The sequence below is a fragment of the Vespula vulgaris genome, chromosome 5, assembly GCF_905475345.1.
Source record: "Vespula vulgaris chromosome 5, iyVesVulg1.1, whole genome shotgun sequence".
Classification (NCBI taxonomy): domain Eukaryota; kingdom Metazoa; phylum Arthropoda; class Insecta; order Hymenoptera; family Vespidae; genus Vespula; species Vespula vulgaris.
In genome coordinates, this window is record NC_066590.1 from 3,740,001 (window position 1) to 3,755,000 (window position 15,000).

At 34.0% G+C, this 15,000-nt stretch overlaps 1 protein-coding gene across 5 annotated transcripts in view; it reads right to left on the bottom strand.

Moving 5' to 3' along the window:
- LOC127064037 (uncharacterized) overlaps positions 1-8,544 on the bottom strand; it is a 60,016-nt gene extending 51,472 nt beyond the window's left edge. For 2 of the 5 annotated variants that reach the window (XM_050994534.1, XM_050994533.1), the window contains exon 1: positions 7,906-8,543. The gene's annotated coding sequence lies outside the window, so the exon portion shown is untranslated. Of the gene's footprint in view, positions 1-7,905 lie in introns of all 5 variants that reach the window. The other 3 variants (XM_050994532.1, XM_050994531.1, XM_050994535.1) reach the window with 3 other exon arrangements.
- Positions 8,545-15,000: the final 6,456 nt, after the last annotated feature.

Consider the following 15,000-nt stretch of genomic DNA (forward strand, 5'->3'; position numbering starts at 1 on the left):
ATTACCATGCAAATTCGCTTGATCTTGTCATATATACTCTCTCTCTCTCCCTCTTAGACTTGTATCGAGCTAAAAGAAAACTTCCATTCTTTAGAAAAAGACAGAACAACGGACGGAGGATAGTGCTCGGAGACTTAAGCTCATCGTTGCGATTTAATTCGCAATTTTTTTATCGATATTTTTCAAACCCCTCCCTCTCTTCTCTCTCGTCATTTTATCTTAGATACATGCGCGTACGAAGATCACCTTGGTAATAATAAAACTACGATAAAAGTCGCCATTGTATACGATCGTATTATTTAACAGACTAACATTCACAGCTCAATGGCATAGGTTTACCGAAAATACATCGGCCATTGCTTTTGTGTATGTTCGGGAGCACGTACTTACTTACGATCATCGCGTTCGAACGAAAAATTTATTTGTTATACCGTATCTCTTTCTCTCTCTCTCTCTTTCTCTCTGTCGTCATCATTTTCATCATCCTCATCGTTTCGAGAAACGAAATCATGAATTATACGTTGTTCGTTATATCAAAAATTGACGAATCGATTAATGAATATTTCTCTCTGTTAATTTATTTTCTTATACGAAACAAAACAAAAAGTAGAATTAAAAGAAAAGAAAGAGAAAAAAATTAATAAAGAGAGAGAGAAAGAAAAGGGGGGGGGAGAAAAGGTGAAAAAGAGTACACAACAGTTTCGAAGTAACAATCTCTTGTTGACATTTAATTCGGTTTACTTTCCCCCCACCATTCTTTCCAAAAAACATACATATACACACACATACACAGAGAGAAAAGGAGACAAAGAGAAGGAGTAGAAGTTTCAATTTCATTCGATCAACGTCAGCAAGTGTATTCGCTAAATTAAAGGTGGTAGAGAAACCGCAATAGCGAGCCAACGTCGGTGGTGTACCCTTTGTAACTCGTTCATTAACGTGCAAATAATTCGTTACAATCCGTGGTTTAACGACGATTAAAGTCAGCCGATAGAGAGGGAAAGAGAAAGAGAGAGAAAGAAACAAAGACGACAAAAGCAGTTAGTCACGCGATAAGGTGGATCCTTCACGATCTTTTATACTGAAAATTTGCCGATGTCATCGTGATCTTTAGTACTATCCATTTTTCATTTAACGACCATGATCAAACCTATCTTTAATATTATCGTATCATTAGATTTTCACGTGTTCATCCTTCCTTTTTATTCAACTTCGTATATATTTAACATCCTCGTTTTTCGGTACGTCGATTATTGCGAACCTTTTTTATCCAATGAATATTCTACCCACCAGTAACTCCCATCTCTCATTCACCCTCTTTTTTCCCTTCCTCCTACCCTCCACCTCATCTATTTCTCCCAATTCCATTTTGTCAGCTTCCGAAAAAATATTACTTTCCTATCGTCTAACGAATAAATGGCAATCAGATATATCTATGTATTATAGTGTAATACATTAATTATATGAGATGGAATAGTAATAGCTATATATAGATATATACAAGTCACTCGTTATATACAATGTCACTCGCAATATGTCCTTCGATCGATCAAAGTTGCCTAATCAGAGATTGGATATTGAGTAAGAGAGATAGAGAAAGAGAGAGAGAGAGAGGGAGGGAGATAATAAATGGAGATGATAAATACGAATCGGTATACTTCGGATCATGACGAATCGTAGTAACAGCTGATTGTAAATTTTCGAAATACGAGCAATGAACATCGACTATGAATCTTCGTGAAAAAATCATGTCAACGCCAAGAAAAAAAAGAAGAAGATGATGATGATGATAACGATAATGATGATGATGACTCTTGGAAAAATGTCAGAAAGGAAAAGAGAGAGAAAGAGAGAGACATCAAAAATCAGTTAGTAGAAGCTCGATGCTATTTCCCAGGTTCGTTATTCATTATTTGTTATTTTTGTCCGATAATCGCTGGCCAACAACAGCGAAAATTCGAAATTTATCGTTCGCTTTACGTGTCACGTTTTATTCTCCCTTTTACGCTTGCAGTCAACCACGAAATAGGATTATAAAGGCGTTTATTCGTATCCGAACGATCGAGATGTAGTATTCTGGTAGTAGAATCCGTATCGTTGGTTTTCGAAAATTTGACCTTGACTATGTCCCATCGATCGTCTTTCCTATAAATTGATACCCACACGTTCATATATATGTATGACGTATGTGTATATATGTATATTTATTATATATATATATATGTATGTGTGTGTATATTTAATAGCCAAGCATATTTGTATGTATATGTGTGCATATAATTTACGTATTTACGTATCCTTGTATATCTCTATATTATTCGATCGAGCTTGCAAAGACATATATGTACACACATACACACATATACACCTACGCAGACAAGGGTACGATTTGTGATCATCTTTATTAGAGTATTTACGAAAATGGCCTTTGCTTATGTAGTTGTTGACCATGTAATAGGAGAGCTTAAATTATTCCAAGTGAAATATAATAGAGACGAAGTAATCGCGAAAATTTACGAGAATATGCCAGTTGGAAGAGAGAAGAAGAGAGAGAAGGAGAGAAGGAGAGAGAGAGAGAGAGAGAGAGAAGAGAGAGAAGAGAGAGAAAGTAGTATAAATTAAATGTTTGGTGGATTTATTGAAACGAGACACGCGAACCGAAGGGATTTCGTGAGAAACGTTAACGTGAGCCTACTGTGTTTTCCCGTTTTGTATATTTATTTTTCCATCACATATATATCTTTCGTGTTCCCTAGATAGATAGATATAGTATATAAATATATTTCTGATATATACTTAGATTTATTCGAGAAGATTGTCTTAACGTTGTCTTTAGAAAAAAAGAAAGGAAAGAAAAAGTAGAAAAAAGAGAAAAAAGAAAAAAAAGGAAATAAAAAATAATAAATTGCACGATCGAACTCGATTTAGTCTTTCGTTATAGTTAGCTAAATTAGATTGCCTAATCGACAAGCAAACTTTCTTGCATGAGGGAAACGATAAACGTTTAAGAAACGTTATCATTTGAAGAACGAATTATTATATCTGGCAGCTCTTTCTTATGTACACACACATTAATACAAACTAACATACATCTACGCACACGTACACACACACAAACAAATATACGTATATATATATATATGTAGCATATATACTATACATACTACTCGTATATCTCGTTTGTCTCTAATGCGAGAACCCTGCTCTCGGAAACCGTATTATTAGCCGCGGCGTTTGACCTGCCTTCTTTAAAGCTTACAAATTTATAGCTCTCTCAAACGATTACAAAGCTTTCGTAGACTGGTTCTTCTGAAAAAAAAAAAAAAAAAGAAAAAAGGAAAAAGAAGAAAAAGAAAAGAAATTAAAATAAAAGGAAAAATAAAACAAGAATTAATAAATGAATAAAAAGAAAAAAAAAAGAGAGATCTCAGCAAAAGCGTTAGAGATCGAGAATACCATTTATTTCTGATAAATTGCATATATGGTAATGCGAATTTATATTGTTTGTGTAACTCTCTCTTTCTCTTTCTCTCTTTCTAATCATTTTTAAAAAATTTTATTTATTTATTTCATATTCCATAATGCAATGTCTTTTTATTAAGTTTCAGAAGCCATTTGCATTGAAGTGTAATGAGATTTCAAGGAAAAAGTATATGACTTACCGGTGAGGATTCTTAATCGTCTTCTTAAGAAAGAGAAAGAGAAAGAGAGAGAGAGAGAAAGAGAAAGACAAAGAGAGAGAGAGAGAGAGAGAGAGAGAGAAAGGACGAAAGTTACGATCTAAGAAACTACTGGCAGCGACATGTAATTTGGTTTTCTTATTAATCATTTCTTCTTCGCTCTATTAGAAATCTCGAGTTTAATACAATAGCATTTAAACACAATAGCTTTTAAACACACAATAGCTTTTAACTAAGAAACATACTAGAGTTATTGATATATTTACTCGGTTAAAAAGTTTTCAAAAGAAATTTTTATTTGCCATAGAATAGATACTATATATATATATATATATATATATATATATCCATCTATCCCCATTGAACGTCCAGGTTCTATTATATATCAATATATATCGTCTTCTCCTTATTTAGTTAGAGATAAAAAGAAAAAAAAGAAAAGAAGAAAAGAAAAGAGAAGAATGAGAAAAGGAAAGGAAAAAGTAGAAAAACGATACCGAAGGATCATCCAGAACGATTTGACGATTTGTCTTTTCTTTTTCCTCCCCTTACGATAAGAAACGAAAAGTTAAGAAAAAAAAAAAAAGAAAAAAGGAACTTAAAATCGTAGGAAAACACTTTGGTGAATAGCATTAAACGTGAGAGAATGGTCTCGTTGGGGCTCCTCCTTTTCCTTTCTCTTTTTCTTTCTCTTTTGTACAATTCTTTTCTTTTAGTAGAATCGTAATCGGAAATAAAAATGTAATACAACGATGTGAGACGCGTCGAAGAAACGAGGCCGTTCGTGGCTTTTCCTCGAATCGCCTTGGGAAACGAATGAAATTGGATGAAAGTCGACCGACTCTGTAACCGCCATTTTCGTTGCACAAAGGTAAACGTTTTGCATAGGGATTCGACTATAGTAGACGTGAAAACCTAAATTTTCGTTATTCTTTTTTTCCTTTTTCTATTCATTTCTTTGTCTTTTTTCTTTTTTCACTCTTTTTCTCTATCTCTCGCTTTCTCTCATCTTTTTTCTCTTTACGATTCGTAGACGAATTTTTGTTCGAATTTTATACGATATCGTACGTTCGAAATGCATAGTATTTTTTCTAAGATTTTATAGATCATTTTATAGATCTTTTATTATAAAAATATTGAGTGTGATATCGCGAAGAACATTTTAATTTCTCTTTCTCCATCATCGTAGATTATTGATGAATTTAGTCATTCTTGGGTTAATCTAAGATCCTATTAATATAAATCAATTATCTACAATATATGATATACTTATTCTCTCGTTTTGATTCAGTTTATGCAAATCACGAGGATGAAAAAAATACACCGTATTAAATTCGATTATAGTTGTGAATATAGAAATTTAAATTAAAATATCGACTATCAGATATATATATATTATATGGGCTAGATACATACATATCCATGTACATACATATTTACGTATATACATATCTATGTATTATTTTATAGATCCTTCTAAAAAGCATTGAGCGGAACATCATATGAATTATTGACTGATAAATAAAAAAAAAAAAGAGGAATCGTGACAAAAAATTGTGAAAAAAATGGTGAAAAAAATCATGAAAAAAATTGTGAAATAATAGATGTCTAAGTGTTGGATGATGAACTCGGAAGGAAATAGGGACAGACAACGAAGGGAAGTAAGTAATCGAAAGCTCTTGGAGGTGCAACGACCGAATCGTTTTGCGAGGGATAGAGAGGCTGCTTGAAATGGAATCCGATAGTGGTCGGTCGAGCCGCGAGAGATCCATTTTGGTGGTTTCATTTCGAAACTAAAAGCGATAGGCTCGGTCTTACATTTCCTTCATTTTTTCTTTTCTTCTTCATCTATAAAAAAAAAAAAAAAAATAAATAGAAAAAAAGAGAGAAAGAAAAAAGAAAAAAAGAAAAAGAAAGAAAACGATGTACGCCTTCTCATTCGTCATCCTTTCAAACGTGAGAAAAAAGAAAAACATCATAGATTTTCCGAGATTATAAAGAACGAAAAGAGATAACTCTCAAGAACTGATATATAGTATTGACTAAATTTCTTTAAGAATATCGTATGGAAATAACATGCGTTAAAGCAAGTAGAAAGATCTAATCGTTTTCATTATGTGTAGTGGACCGTCGCGTCTAAGAACATTAAATATTCGGTGTGAATTTATTTATATCTAAGTCTATCTATATATAACGTCGGACAGTGTGTGTTCGTATGCGTTCGTGTGCGTTCGTATGTGCGTGTGTAGTCCATTAAGGAGAGATGGAAAGACCGATAGGCTGTGGCGAGCCTTACTAAGGTAAGAGAAATAAAAATGAAAGAGGAAGAGAAGGAGAAAGAGAAATGGACAGAGAAAGAGGGAGAGAGAGAGAAAATGTCGAGAAGATAAATAAAACGAGAAGAAAAGTACACGTACATAGATAGGTAGTTACATAAGTATATACTTGGAAGGGTCGTATTAAAGTACGCTTCATCGACTGTTTCCTGCTTTTTACCCTTCCTTTTTTTTTATTTTTTTTTCTTCCCATCCCTATTCTTTTTTGCTTTTTGATCTTTTTATTTCACTTCTGTCATAGCCATAGACCATAGCATAGAAAAAAAGAAAGTCAATAAAAATGTATCTCGCGTACGTCGTCCTCTGATATAATATTATAGACGCATACTGCGATGCACACCGTTACGTGTGCACTGCACTCGTCGGTCTTCCAACTTCTCGTGCCACTTCGAAATATTAGTTTATACGATTACTTCTCGGTACGCTGCGCGTAACAGCCAACTCTAATATTCTACGTTCCTTTATCTCTTTTTTTTTTTTTTTTATCTAATTTTTTTCTTTTTTTTTTTGTTAATACGACAAATTCATCGTACGATAGAATATACGGGATAGAGCCAACTCGGAATAGAGTCAAGGTTTTTGATTAAAATTATGTAAAAATTGTTAATTGTATTGTCTAGTTAGCAGACTTTCGTTACATTTTCAATTGCTTTTTTCTTTCTTCTTCTCTTTTTCGCTTTCTATTCTTTCTCCCGTTTTTATTTTCTTTATCTTTTTTTTTCTTCGTTCTTCTCGAGTCTTTTTATTTCATTGATCATTCCTTTTTGTTATGAACGCGTCGTTAGGAGATTATCGTTTACATCTTTATTTTTATTTTCTTTTCCCTTTCTCTTGTTTCCTTTTCTTTTCTCTTAATTCTTTCGTTTTATCGATCATTCTTTTTCGTTGTTTTTAATGCAATAATAATGATAATAATAATGATGATGATGATAATGATGATAATAATAATAATAATAATAATAATCGATATACATATTTCAGATCGTTCGAGAAAGAAAACGATCGTTAAAAATTTACAATTCATAGGAGAGTCGATCGGCTCGCGAGTAATTATTTGTCATTATTTATCAATCGAATGTATCAGGCTTCGCGATAAAATCTTGTATCCGACGAACGTTCTTTTCTCGATCGTATCTAACTACCTGGAAAATTGATATCAAAGCGACAATGGGCTGTCTTCGAACGATTAGTAAAACGACATCGGTTGTTTCATTAAAGAGAGAGAAAGAGAGAGAGAGAGAGAGAGAGAAGAGAGAAAAGGAGAGATAGAATGAGAGATAAAAAATTACGATGATCCACATAGATAAAATACGTTTCTTCGACACTGACAAATGGCCAATCTTCGCGCGTATCGCCCTCACGTACTCGTCGTAATCTTAAAGTGAAATATATCGAATATCCACAGACAACCTCCACCAGAAAAATATTCGTCCTTTGATACTTACCCTAAGAAAATTATTGGTTTTCTTTTTCTTTTTTTCGTAAAATGATCTTACCCCTTTTTCTTCCCATTTACATACGCAAAGGGAATGAAATATCAAAAGAGGATGAAATTTTCGATTGGATTCTCTTCGAACTCGGTCATCAATTGATCACGTTTTAACGTTATTGGAAATTTTTTTAAATTATTTTCGATTCTATCGAATCGTGTTTTTAATTATCAATAGTTAATTATCGCTCTCGCTCTCTCTCTCTCTCACTCTCTCTCTCTCTCTCTCTCTCTCTCTCTCTCTCTATTTTTGTCGTATTAATTTGAATTTAATTTTAATACGTATCTAATCTAATTAATACACGTTCGTTGATTGTCGACCGTCATATAAATGTAGAGACACAAACAAATATAGACATCTATCTATCTATATATCTCTTTTTATCTCATTTAAACTCACCGGTCAACGTCCGACGCTCTCTAGTTCTTATTCTTCTTCTTCGCCTTGGATGCGAGTGTCCTCTTCGAGGCGACGATCGAACTTCTTCTTTACGATTTTTATCTGAATTTCTTTTTTTTTGTTACTTCTTCTTTCCCTTTTTATTTACTTTTTTTTTCTCTTTTCATTCAAATCGCAAACAATAACGCACGCACGTAATCAGAAGATGTAGTTCGATATAGAGGAAAAAATTGTTCGATTATATAGTTCGCGCGATATTTTTTTTAAAAAGAATGTGTTAAATATTTTCAAGTTTTTAATTATATCTTTTTCAATTCTTTTTTTTTTTATCGATCTCTCCTCTCTTCTTTTCTTTTCTTTTTTTCCCTATTTTTTCAATTTGATTTTTATTTTTATTTTCTTTCTTTTTTAATTTTATTCTCTCTAAGAGAAAGAAGGGAGGATCGGTGGCACTTACGCACTTACGTACGCATGTACGTACACACGCACGCACTTACGCACGAATGAACGCACGCTCGTACGCACGCACGCACGCACGCACACACGCACGCACGCAGGGGGACACCTACGTAAATACGTATACGTCCCCGTACGGCGAACGTCCTCGCGCCACGAAGGCCCGCGCAGCACTGACTCTTTCCACTGGCTCGACATGCTGGCACGCGGGACGAGGATAGTGCTCGTGTCGGCTCGAAAGAGAAGCCGTCACAAGTAGGGGTGGGATTTAGACTGAGAGTTATCTATCAGATCAAACGAAAAGATCAAAGATCTTTAACAGATTTTAATTACGTCGACTTATTATCGAATTTGCGACAATTAATTTTTTTTCCCTTAGAACAATTTTATTTTATTTCGACCAATAGAAAAATCTTTATTCCTCTATTATTTTCTATTTAACTTGCGTTCGAATCTGCCAAGAAATGATTCTTTTTTAAAGTGATCTCACTACATTACGATAAAGAAAGAAGTATCTCTTATCTATATAATAGAAATTGCTATTAAATTTTTTATTTTTAGATTTTGAAAAAAATAACAAATTTCTATGAAGATTGTAACAAATAGAACATTGGGGACTTTTAATTTATTGTTACTTTTATATCCTATATTTTTCTATAATTTTCTACGATGATCGGTTCCAATCGAGTTTAATTATAGATATAATGTCCCACTTTTTTTTTCTATAGAGACAAGTGGAACGTAAGGTTGAAAAGAGGGAAATCTTGTGAGGATCCAATATTCTCGATTTCATCACTCGTTACGTCTTTTATATTATATTTTATATACATATATATATATATATATATATATATATATATATATAGCATGTTTTTTATATTATTAATTTTTGAAAAATATCCTGCGTTTGCGTTTATGATTATATCTATACATCAGTATATACTATATAGATATATATGTATTTATATAGTAAGATCCATTTGCTCGATAGCCCTTCGCCCTAACCGACCGACTTTCACCGTTGCAATTTTCTCTTACTGAAACTGTTGCATTAATAAAATACATTAATGCTTTAGAACGAACTCAGAAGCTCAAGTTCCGTCGTTCAAGTGCTATATAAATTCTCGGTTTTATTTTATAGATGAACGTAATACAAATTTATTTAATATAGATCGGTCGTAAACCAATTTTTTCGATGAAAAAAGTCATTATTTCTTTCATACCAACCGTACAGTATTTTCACTTTGGTACACTCGAATGGAAGCATTTAAATCCTTTGTTGATAATATTATATGGAAAAATTGATAAATCTTTACTTAGAGTAAAACGTAGAGAGAATAAAGTAAAATGAAATAACGATGTAAAATATATTATTCAAACGTAAAATATAAAAGGGAAAGAGAGAGAGAGAGAGAGAGAGAGAGAGAGAGAGAGAGAGAGAGAGAGAGAGAAAGAATAAGAATATTTGAAAGAATATTTAAAAAGAAAGTCTGAGCAAGAACTTTGGCACGTTGGTTGAGTTAGTAGGTCTGTGACAACGTCGACGAAGACTCTTAAGAAGAAGAAGAGGGCAGGGGTCGAGTGTTTTCGGTTAAAGCTCGCTCGGCGAACTTAAAGAATCTCTCTATCTCGTCGTTGCTTCCGTAACAAAAAAAAAACAAAAAGAAAAGAAAACGAAAAAGAAGAAGTAAAAGAAAAGGAGAGAGAGAAAGAGAGAGAGAGAAAGAGAGGGAGAAATGAAAAAGACAGAAATGAACCAGGGACCTATTACTCTCGTTTTATAATACCTTCATTGTAAACTGGCTTCCAATTGTGAATCATTGAAGTCAGATTCTGCTGTTACACTGGTGAACGCTTCAAACTGCAGACTTCCGCTGAATCCTCACAGGATAACAAGCTTGCGACGTGGTACAAGATGGCACTCGACGAGAGGATGACTTGGGTCGAGTAAGTACTTACCTCACGGTTATATAAAAGGCTTTACAAAAAGTTCACGAGATCACGTCTATATACCTATTCGTTTTTAATTATTAACCAGAACTATCAGTACGTGACTTTTTCATTTCCTTCGATCTTCTATAAGGTTCCATTGACAAGATCAAAAAAGAAAAAATGAAAAAAGGGAAGAAAGAGAAAGAAGCAAGAACTTTTGTTATATTCATTCTTTCTGTCTTTCTATCTCTCTCTCTCTCTCTCTCTCTCTCTCTCTTTCTCTCTCTATCTTTATCTATCTATCTATTTATCTATCTATCTCTCTATCTATCTATCTCTTTCTCTCTCTCTTTTTTCCTCTTTCTCTGTTTCATATAATTCTGATTTGGTTGTTCTAAATGTTCGTTTCAAAGACACCACAATTTTCAATTTCTACCCATGTTAATTGCTTCTTTGAACGAGCTCAAAATAGAGAGGCTGAGATAAAAGGATAACTCTGATACAGAAAGGAGTAATCGTAGAATCTATATCCTCTAGGTCAAGTATCCAGATAAACTATATATATTACGTCTCGTTAAATGGGGAAGAGAAGTCATTTACGTTTGGACTCTCTCCCTGTTTCTAGCGTTTCACTCTCGAGCAAGTATTCCATCGTTATTTCCGTCCAGATCAAAGGAACGAAGTCTTACTTTAAATTGTGGAGACTGCACACTTCACTCGATTTTTTCCCTCTCTCTCTCTCTCCTTTTTTTCTTTTGCGTTCAGTCCGAATCTCAAATAGATTTTTTTTTTATTATTATTAATAAATATATTACTCTCAGCGGCCGAGGAACTTTTTCAATTTAATTTCATTCATCGAAATATATATGAGACGAATAAAAGAAAAAAAAAAAAAGCGAAATAAAGAAGAAAATAAAATCTTTAAAATCGTTTAAAATCAAATAGAAGAGAAATAGAGAATCGTCATATAGAGGGATGTATTCGAATCGATTGAAAAAAAGAAAAAGAAAGAAAGAAAGAAAGAACGAAAAGAAAAAAGTTTAACTTCCTTTACCGAAAATAGAAGAGGAAAACCAAAGGAAAATCGAAGGAAATCGGCCGTAAAATTTGTCTCATGGTGGTATCTATGTTTCGATTTGACGGCGAGCCAAAAGACCATAAATATAAGAAAGAATCTCGTTTTGGAATACTCTACGATAAAACGGTCCATGAACTTTGGAATGGAAACGAGCTTTTCCGTGAAGAGACTCCAAAAGAACTGGAACCTGCGCGTTCGCGATGTCTCGAAAATAAATCTGTTGTAAATCGGAGCGATCTTTTTGCATGGTCTTTCAGAAAAAGAAAAAAATAAGCTTTGAGTAAAAAAGAGAAAAAGAGAGAGAGAGCTTCAGGCGATTAGAGGGAAAAAGAAGGCCGGGGGTTTAATCTTCGCTGACTAAAAAGAGAAAAAAATGAATAGAAAAAAGAAACTTCTTCTTTCGAGTGCCCTGAACTAAGAGTAATCGTTTTCTTTTCATTTTTTTCTCTTAAACTTTAGGATATTGCCAAGCAATTGAGAATTCTTCTACTTTTTCTTTTTCTCTTTCTTTCCTTTTTTGTTTCTTTTTATTTATTTATTTATTTATTTATTTATTTATTTATTCATTCATTCATTTATTTATTTATTTTTCTTTTTCTTTTTCTTTTCCTCATCTTTCACGAGAATCGTTAAGGTGTAAATATTTATTAGAAATGCTCAAGAAGACATTTGCAGAACTTTTCTTTCTTTATTTCTTTTATTCTTTTTATCCTTTTTCTTTTTCACGAATCGTTAAGGTATAAATATTTATTAGAAATGTTTTTTTTAGAATACTTGAAAATAAGTTTATGGCGAATTCAATCGAAAGTAATTCCTTTCGGAATATTTCTCTTTTTCGTTGTAAAGAAAAATAAAAAGTAACACTTTCCGTCGGGGTTATAACATGTGAGAACGTCGATGGCCAGAAATTTTTCACTCCAACCAATTGCAAAAGTTTCCTGAAAAAGAAGGGAACATTCGTATCGATTCAGGACAGATCGAGCGAGCTCGTCCTCGGTCCATAGCTCTACCATAGCCGATACCTCACGAAATAATTCAAATACATACATACATACATCTGTAGGGGGATGGTTTTTATACCTATATCGTATCAAATGAATTTGTTCGGAGGTCGAAAGATCGGTGAAGAAACGTGTGTGTGTAAATTTATGTGTGTAAATTTGTGTGTGTAAATTTGTGTGTGTTAGTTATGTCGGTCGATCGATTTCTCGCCCCGAAATATTTATTTATCGTCGTCGTCGCCGTCGTCGACAACAGCTTTCGTCAAATAAACGAACACGTTCTCTTCGATCGTCGAAACGAAGGGAACCTAACAAGTAGAAATAATTAATTCGCTTATTTATTTATTTATTCATTTATTTTTTTATTTTGTCTCCAGTATCATAATCTGTAAGTATCATAATTTCGATTCACGTATATTTTTTATTATTTCTGCCAAGTAGAGAATGCATATTCGATATCAATGTTCCTATAAGGACTTTGTAAAAGTCAAGCAAAAGGAAGACCAACGACGACGATGATGACGACGTTGACGACGACGGCGATGACTATGTATCCGTCACTAGCTAGATTGAAACGCATTGAACATGCCAAGAGACGATAGAAATTGTCTCTCTGTGTGTGAGCGTTTATGTGTGCGAGCGCGAGAGAGAGAGAGAGAGAGAGAGAGAGTAGAAGCAGAAGCAGAAGCAGAGGACGAGCTCTTTGAAAGCACTGTACGAGTAATGCACTTGCAGGAAGCACTTAACGGAAGCTGGTGCTCTTGTTATCACGGCCCTGTCATCATTTTCTACCTGGAACTCTTTTTTATACCACACGATATATCACTTTACATGCTCGACACAGAACGATCAAAGAAATCTATTCGATCTTTTCTTCTTCTTCTTTTTCTTTTTTTTTTTCTTCGAACGACTCAATGAATTTCTGATCATATTTGAATTTTATTAAAACTCGAAATGAATAATAAGTTTGCAATGAAATATTTGTTGACTAAGTTAACGCACGTTCACACTTACGATGCGCGCGTGTGCGCGCTTGAATACACTCACATGTACGCAGAATAATAATAGGAGATGAATATCGAAGCTTACAGGATAAAGCTGTGACATTAATCGATCTCGACGTCGAGATCGATCTCGATAACGTAACGAGTAATCGATTCGAGGAGCAATACACCCAACCGTAAATCGTAGGTGTCACTCGCGCGTTGAAACGAACCATCCCGTTTGACCTGTTGAAAATCTATTTTTTCTAATCCTTCCACGTTGTCGCTCTAACCAATGAAGCGAGTTTACGCGGATAACTATTTTTTATATCACACAATAGAACGCGTAAATCACGCGTGAAGTCGCGATAGATCGGCCCATGGCAATATCTATAACTATAAAAAATTTTTCGACCTCGATCGATCGTTCTCCCCTTTTTAAATATATATATATATATATATATATATATATATATATATATATATATATATATGTATGTATGTATGTATTTTCATATATAATTTTTTTCATCTTTTATTTCTTCACTTTACTTTTCCTTTTTCCTTCTCCATAGATCTTTATACGCAGAATAATGTTTGTTAGATCGTTAGAAAACGATGTGAGTCGTTCTTTTTTCTTTCTTTCTTTGTTTTTCTTTATTCTAATATGATCTGGGTGATCGTTTTCGAGAAGACAAATTCGTCGGATAATTTCCAACGCCAAGAAAGCACGATCGACGTCCCCGACGAGAGCGAATGCCATGACTACGAGAATCTTTGGCCAAAGGTGAGCACCGAGCAGCCAAATAGTCGTTGACGTCTTCGTTGAGTAAAAAGGAAGGATAGAGGAAGAGAGAGAAAGAGAGAGAGAACGTGCTTTGAACGCCAGCTAACTTTTCCTCGTCTCTAAAACGAACGGCCTTTTTACCGGCTTCTCGAAGGCACGTTTCTGCCAAGAAACTCTATTTCCGGCCAACATCCTCAGGTTCTCAAAGTTTCAAGGTCAGTGATATTGCAACCTCGAAATGAAATTACCGAGGACAGGCGAAAATCGATCGATCTATCGATCAATAGATTCTTTGTCGATTGAGAAACAGAAAATAGTTTTAAATAAAAATTAGAGAAAAAAAAGAAAGATAAAAGAAAAAAGAAAAAATAACACATATACACAGAAGAGAGAAAATGCAAAAGTTAATGATAATTCGAATATTCAGAGCAAAGTTGAAGAGATCGTGAAATCGCATAGGGTAGAATAAGTGGGTCGTTAAAACAGTGACGACACGAGTTCGTTTCGACGTAACCTATATAGTAATAGTAATAGTAGTAATAGTGGTAGTAGCAGTAAGAACAACGAAGCGAACTGTTAACGAACGAGTACAGCGTAGCTTTGCAATTAGCCGTGAAGTGTTGCATCGTTGATCCACTTTAACGGAGACGCTGTGTTCGGTTGTATGCTGATAACGTAAATACATCGCTGCTAAATCCTCAGATAGATTTCGAGAGAGAGAGAGAGAGAGAGAGAGAGACAGAGAGAGAGAGAAAGAGAGAGAGAGAACGTGATTGTTCACGTGTAAAATATAGGGATAGAGAGAGAGAGAGAGAATGTGCGTACTTGTTCACGTGTGAAAGATAGAGAAAGAGAGGA